General features: G+C 45.9%; 1 long non-coding RNA gene across 1 annotated transcript; it reads left to right on the top strand.

The window, feature by feature from the left end:
* Window positions 1-4,257: 4,257 nt before the first annotated feature.
* LOC120414236 (uncharacterized) lies at window positions 4,258-5,797 on the top strand. Its single transcript, XR_008212113.1, has 3 exons — window positions 4,258-4,939; window positions 4,999-5,217; window positions 5,313-5,797. It is a non-coding gene; the product is annotated as an uncharacterized LOC120414236 (long non-coding RNA).
* Window positions 5,798-6,956: the final 1,159 nt, after the last annotated feature.

The raw sequence follows: 6,956 nt of genomic DNA, 5'->3' as shown, positions 1-6,956 counted from the left end.
ATTTGAAATTTGTGTCTAAACTCATCGAATTGGTAAAATGGTAAAGAGTGAGGAAGGCACCAAGCACATAGGTGGTTTAAGTTATAACAATTTGGTTCATTCGTTTTTTGATACATTATTGGAACTGATGAGAAATTTTCAAGTGATTTTTTAAATTTTCTAACATGAACAATTAATATGAAGTTGCTATGATGATCCATAAATTCTAATATTTTTTAACATATATTTATAAACATTTTGATAAATGTTTAGATATTTATTTTCATTACATTCAAATCATTTCTTTGTGAATTTGATTTTTAAGAGCAATACATGCACAAAACCTTACCTTGTTTACATTATCGACAAAATAAGTTGAATTTTATACAAATTTTAAAAAAAATTATAAATAATATCCCATAGTTTTTTAAATGAGACATTCATCAAAGAATTGCAGCTTTTTTTGTCTTATTCGTTTTTTTTTGATCGACTTAAGCAATTTACTACGATAGTGGCCGATTTCTTGTAGTTTTTTTCAGTATTTTTTATTTGGCTCAAATAACTTTTGGGCCATAAAAAATAAGAACAAAAATTTTGCCACTGAATTACGACTATTTGAATAAAACACCTTTTTTAGTGGAAAAGGGGACAGTTTTTAAAATATAGCCATACATACCATACCAAACAGCTTAGAACACCATACGCGGTGCCCGTGCTGTATCAAGAAGGTTGTTCCATGTTGCTCGGTTCTGGGCTGCAGCTCGCCAGTCTCCTAGGTTGCAGATCTTTCTTAGGTCCGCCTCGATCTGATTACCCCATCGTGCACGCTGCGCTCCTGCTCTTCGGCCAGTGCCGCCATCCGGTCGCGCGCGGTCAAAGAGCATCCTGACAGGATGGTCTTCAGCCATCCTCGCGACATGACCGGCCCACCTGAGCCTCCCGATTCTCGCCAGGGTGACGATGGTCGGTTCTCCCAGCAGCGCGTGCAGTTCGTGGTTCATGCGCCTTCGCCACTCGTTCTGAGCTGTACGTACTCCACCGTAGATCGTTCGCAGCACCTTCCGTTCGAAAACTCCAAGGGCTCGTTCGTCCTCTTGCCGCAGCGTCCAGGTCTCGTGGCCATAGAGGGCAACCGGTCTAATCAGTGTCTTGTACAGGGTCAGCTTCGTGGCGCGTTGCACTCGATCAGATGTCAAGGTTTTCCGTAATCCAAAGTAGGCGCGATTCGCGGAGTGGATACGAGTCCGGATCTCTAAGCTGGTGTCGTTGTCGGCCGTTACCAGCGATCCCAAGTACACGAATTCGCTCACCTCCTCCAGCACATCGCCATCCACAGCTAGAGGGGTGAGTCTTGGGGGGTCAACGTCCTTTGAGCCCCTCCCTTTCATGTACTTTGTTTTCGTCGTATTCATGGCCAATCCAATTCGTCCTGCTTGCGTCTTTAAGGCGGTGTAAACCCTTTTCACCGTCTCTAGGTCTCTCGCTATAATATCAATGTCGTCCGCATAAGCAAGAAGTTGGACTGTCCTGTTGCAAATCGTGCCTCTCGTGTCTATACCCGCTCTTCGCACAACTCCCTCAAGTCCGATGTTGAACAGCGCATTGGATAAGCCGTCACCTTGTCGTAACCCTTGATGCGATTGGAAGGGGTCCGCTAGCTCCCCTGCCACTCGCACGTGACACATCACACGATCCAAGGTAGCCTTGATCAGCCGAGTCAGTTTGTCCGGAAAACCGTTCTCGTGCATGATCTGCCATAGCTGTTCGCGGTCGACTGTATCGTACGCTGCCTTGAAATCGATGAAGATGTGATGTGTGGGCACGTTGTACTCACGGCATTTCTCGAGGATCTGCCGGAGCGAGAAAACTTGGTCCGTGGTGGCCCGAGCGCCAGTAAACCCCGCTTGATAGGGGCCCACGAACCTCCGTGCGTACGGTGTCAGCAGACGGCAGAGGATCTGGGAGAGAATTTTATAGGCCGCGTTGATAAGCGTGATGCCGCGGTAGTTGCCGCAGTCCAGCTTATCGCCCTTTTTGTAGATGGGGCACACGACACCATCCATCCATTCTGCTGGTAGTTTCTCCTCCCTCCAGATCATAGAAATCACCAAGTGGATCGCCCTCGCCAACTGCTCTCCTCCATATTTGAAGAGCTCACCGGGTAACCGATCTTTACCGGCGGCCCTGTTGTTCTTCAGCTGCCTGATCTCCTTCTTCACCGTCTCCAGATCAGGTGCCGGGAACTGTTCGTCGGCAGCGGGCGGTCCAAGTTGGGCTTCAAAGCCGTCTCCATGCGCTACATCGCCGTTGAGGTGCTCGTTGAAGAACTGCTGCCACCTGTTCAACACCTCGCCTTTGTCCATAAGAAGGTTTCCCTCGGCGTCCCGACAAGTGTTGGCTTGCGGCGCATAGCCTTTGCGGGACCGGTTAACTTTCTCGTAGAACTTACGCGTCTCGTTCTGCCGGAACAGCTGCTCCATTTCGGCGCGATCGCGATCTTCCAGCTGGCGCTTCTTGAGCTTGAAGACCGTTCTCTGCTGTTTCAGCGCTTGTTTGTATCTGGCCACGTTCTCATCAGTTGCAGCTCTCAGCTTCACCGCATAAGCTGCTTTCTTCTCGTCAAGTAGCCGCTGGCACTCCTCGTCGAACCAGCGCTGCTTTCCAACTCGGACCGTACTACCTAGCGCGGCTTCAGCGGCACTGCCGATGGCCGAGCATATTCTGCTCCATCCATCGTTGAGCGAGGCAGCGCCGAGTTCCTCCTCCGTTGGCAGGCTCGCTTCCAGCTGCTGCACGTAGTGCTGAGCCGCAGCCGTGTCCTGCAGCCGCTCGGTGTTGAACGGCGGTGGGAGCCGGCTCCGTCGTCGGTGATACGTCGTCGACAGTTTTGAGTGCATGCTTGCACCCACCAGGTAGTGGTCCGAGTGGATGTCCGCACCGCGGTACGTGCGGATGTTCCGTATGTCCGAGAAGAATCGGCCGTCGATGAGGACGTGGTCGATTTGTGTTTTTGTTCGTTGGTTAGGCGATGTCCAGGTGACTTTGTGGATGTCTTTCCGGGGGAAGAATGTGCTCCGTACCACCATACCGCGGGAGGCTGCGAAGTTGATGCACCGCTGGCCGTTGTCGTTCGTGACGGTGTGCAGGCTGTTCGGCCCGATCACCGGCTTGTACATCTCCTCCCTTCCTATGCGGGCGTTCATATCTCCGATGACGATCTTGACGTCCCTCTGCGGGCAGCTGTCGAACTTCTGCTCCAGCTTCGCGTAGAACGCTTCCTTCTCGGCATCGGATGATTCCTCGTGTGGGCAATGTACGTTGAAGATGTGATAGTTGAAGAAACGGCCTTTAATCCTCAATCTACACATCCGGTCGTCGATCGGCTCCCAATCTATCACACGACTCCGCATCTTGCCCAACACTATGAAGCCGGTTCCCAGCTTGTTTTCGGCTCCGCCGCTCTGGTACATGGTGAGCTCCAAAGCATCATCCTCCCACATCTTCGCTCCCTTCCAGCACATCTCCTGCAGCGCTACAACATCGAAGTTGCGGGGTTTGAGCTCGTTCAACAGAGCGTACTCATACCCATCGAAACGTAGCGATCTGCAGTTCCATGTTCCGAGTTTCCAATCGGTGTCCTTTTCGTGCCTAGGTCTATGCCGTTTGTTCCGGATCCTTATTCCTTCTTGATTGTTCGTAATTAAAATATAGCCACTTGAAATTAAATAAAGACAGAAAAAAATCCAATTATTCGATTATTTTCGTATAGTGTCCGTGATTGTCTCTTCAGAAAATTATTTTTTTCGAAAAGTTGAGAAAAATTGCCCATAAAATTGCTTAAGAGACATTAAAGGTAGGGCCTGTGATTGCTGAAAATAAGCAAAGAAAAAAAAAAAAGAAATTGAAAAATAAGTATCATCTAAGCAGCTTTTATTTATTTTGTATCAGTATCTCATTTTTTCAGTTTTTAGAATCTTATTTAATAATTAGCCGGGACCGTGGTGTAGGGGTAAGCGTAATTGCCTCTCACCCAGTTGGCCTGGGTTCGATCCCAGAAGGTCCCGGTGGCAAGTTTTGAGACGAGATTTGTCTGATCATGCCTTCCGTCGGACGGGAAGAAAATGTTGGCCCCGGACTAACCTTAACAAAAAAGTTAGGTCGTTAGCTCAGTCCAGGTGTAGGAGTCGTCTCCCTGGGTCCTGTCCTGGCAGAGTCGCTGGTAGGCAGTTGAACCAACAATCCAAAGGTTGTAACCTGCCTGCTGCAGTTTACCATCACAACAGTAGAAGTCTGCGAATAATAAGAAGAGTGCCCTAAGCCATCCCAATCAGGGCAAAATTTGGTCTTTTGTCTTCTAGAATTTTTTATAAAACCACTACACTTACAACACAAACAAGAAGCCAAGAACCATCATCATCATCATCGATCGCGGCTTCCCAGCAGCCGATCGATGCTGATTGCGCGTTTACTCTCGCGAGCGCGTAATCTCCCAGCGTACTGCACGCACATATGGAACACATGCACATGATATTGGGCAATTTAAAAATCGAAGGCCGATCATTGATTGATTACCCTAGCACGTGAGCACATTTAGCACAAACACAGAAATCATGTCTCATGTAAAACCATATTCACATACCGGATCAACATAATCCATGCCAGCATCAAACCAATTTCCCGAGGGGGAAATCAAGCCGAGCAGTTTGAGCCACCCTAGCGACGCCCCGGTACTCACTCTCCAATCTCTTATCGGCCGACGTCAACCAGAGCCGTGAGAGATAACACGCGGCGCGATCGGCCAACCAATATAGCCGATCGTCGCCCGCAGATCATCATCAGTCACTGGTTAAGCACCAAAGAGACCGCCTCGATCGTCGACCCGTCAAGTGTTCCGCCAGACGATTGGCCAGCAGAAGTTTAGCTAATTGTGTCTTCTTGTGGTGAAAACCGTCTCACCAGTGTAATTTCGCGGATTTTGTGGTTTTGAGACAGTTTTCTAATTTTTGTTGTTTCGCCTAGGATAAGGATATCGGCGTGGAAAATTAACCGCACTGGAGTGCGAGGTGCCGCGATACCGAAAATTGGTCGCGGTGGAGAGGTAGAGTGACGACCCTCCCTCGTGTGTTTAATTTGTGCTAATTGGTGTTTTTTGTACCGTTTTCCGTGTCTAGTGAGGTGGCGTCTACTATCAGCATGGAAAGCATGGCCATGCTGGAGTAGTTGGATAATTTGAGATCGGTAAGATTCAGCTGTGAACCCGTCTCTAAAATAAGTCCCAAAATGTGCTTTTGATCGTCGAATGTGTTCTAATTGTTCTGTCTGCCATTGTGCAGGCCTTCATTTCCTGTTTCGCAAGCTAAATTCCATCATGGCTGGAGCCGTGGTGTGGAGCAGTGCGCTGCTGTGCATTCCTGCCGACTGGACGGCGGGGCAAATGCACCGGATGGCCGGCGTTCTCGCCGGTGACCAAGCTGGGTTCTGCCCGGGCAGCAACGTTGTTCCGGATCGTCGAGGGATACACGGGGGTCACACACACACACAGGTTTACACCCGCAACTCTAGTTTTAAGGACGCCAACTAGGTTTAGTTCGCCAATATAGATGTAAGTACGCTAAAATCCCCTCTTTTATTTCTGTGTAGGTTGAATTTATCCTTGTCTTGGGAGGGCTGGTTGATTATCTGGGATTCTGTTGGAATTCGACCCATTTTTAGTGTTTGCTGTGTTCTATTGCATCTGTGCAGGAAATGGTACTCCTGCTATTCAATAGTACTCCATCTTGTCTCATGCTCGCACTTTCCCCGGAAATGGGGAGGTGACAAGGTCGTCAGTTCGAATCCCGGGGTGGATGGAAGCTAAGGTGTAAAAAGAGGTTTGCAATTGCCTCAACAATCAAGCCTTCGGATACCTAGTTTCGAGTAGGAATCTTGCAATGTAGAGCGAATAATTTGATTCTGATTTTTTGATTTAATAATTATGGTTCGGCATGCAAATTAAAAGTATCAATATAAATATTGAGATCATCTCATTGGACTTCAACCCATTTGGTTCATATAGTGTTGGAAAATTAGACGATATAAATTTTGCTTCATTTACAATATTTCCATAAAATTTCTTCTACAAGTTGTTTAGAGTAGTAGTGTTGACACGTATTTGTGACGATTTTCAATTTCCTTGTAATGTTTTGAAAATCATCATAAACTAATAGTTGGAAACCAGGTAGTCCATGATTGCTTCACAAAATTAAATATCTTTTGAGACACATTATATTTATATAGAAAGTTCCTTATGGGCATTCAAGCAGGGTACATCCGGCATATGCAGATTAATTTTGGTCCAATATTTAGTGAAATTGAACTAATCAACTTACCATGCAATTAATTCACGACTATGGCTTCCAATTTTACCGGGTTTTGAATTTCCCGAGAAACGGGAAAAATATTTTCCCGGATCCCGGGAAATTTGAAACAGTCATGGCCAGTAGTTTCTCGATAGCATAATAGAAATTAAAGAGGATTTGGATTTGAAATGAACCACAATTTTTAATCCAATGTGATTCAAACTACTTTTATATTTATATTTAAATATTTTTTATCTATTTATATTTATGACATGAGAAGAAACGCTTGAAACATTTCTTTGAAAATGACAAGAAGCGACAACAAATAAAATGGTATCGGGCAATATGAAATTTTAGATAAGTCAAAACTAAATAGCAAATACAGTCTGAACAGGACAGGAGATTTTAGAGCAACAAATTTGGGAATCGGTGTACTGTGTAATTGTTTGTTCTGTTCCTGTTTTAACCGAAATGAATCAAATCATTATAAAAAAAACTGGCTTAAATTGCTGTCTTCATTCGTTACATTTGTTCTAGTTTACCCCAGATGGCGGTGTTTGGTAAAAAATAATTTAATGTGATATTTTTGAAAAGTTTTATGTCATAAATATGCTTAAATATAATAAGGCCGATGCAAAT

This window comes from Culex pipiens, chromosome 2 (assembly GCF_016801865.2).
Source record: "Culex pipiens pallens isolate TS chromosome 2, TS_CPP_V2, whole genome shotgun sequence".
NCBI classification, from domain to species: domain Eukaryota; kingdom Metazoa; phylum Arthropoda; class Insecta; order Diptera; family Culicidae; genus Culex; species Culex pipiens.
This window is presented reverse-complemented; position numbering and strand designations above follow the sequence as displayed.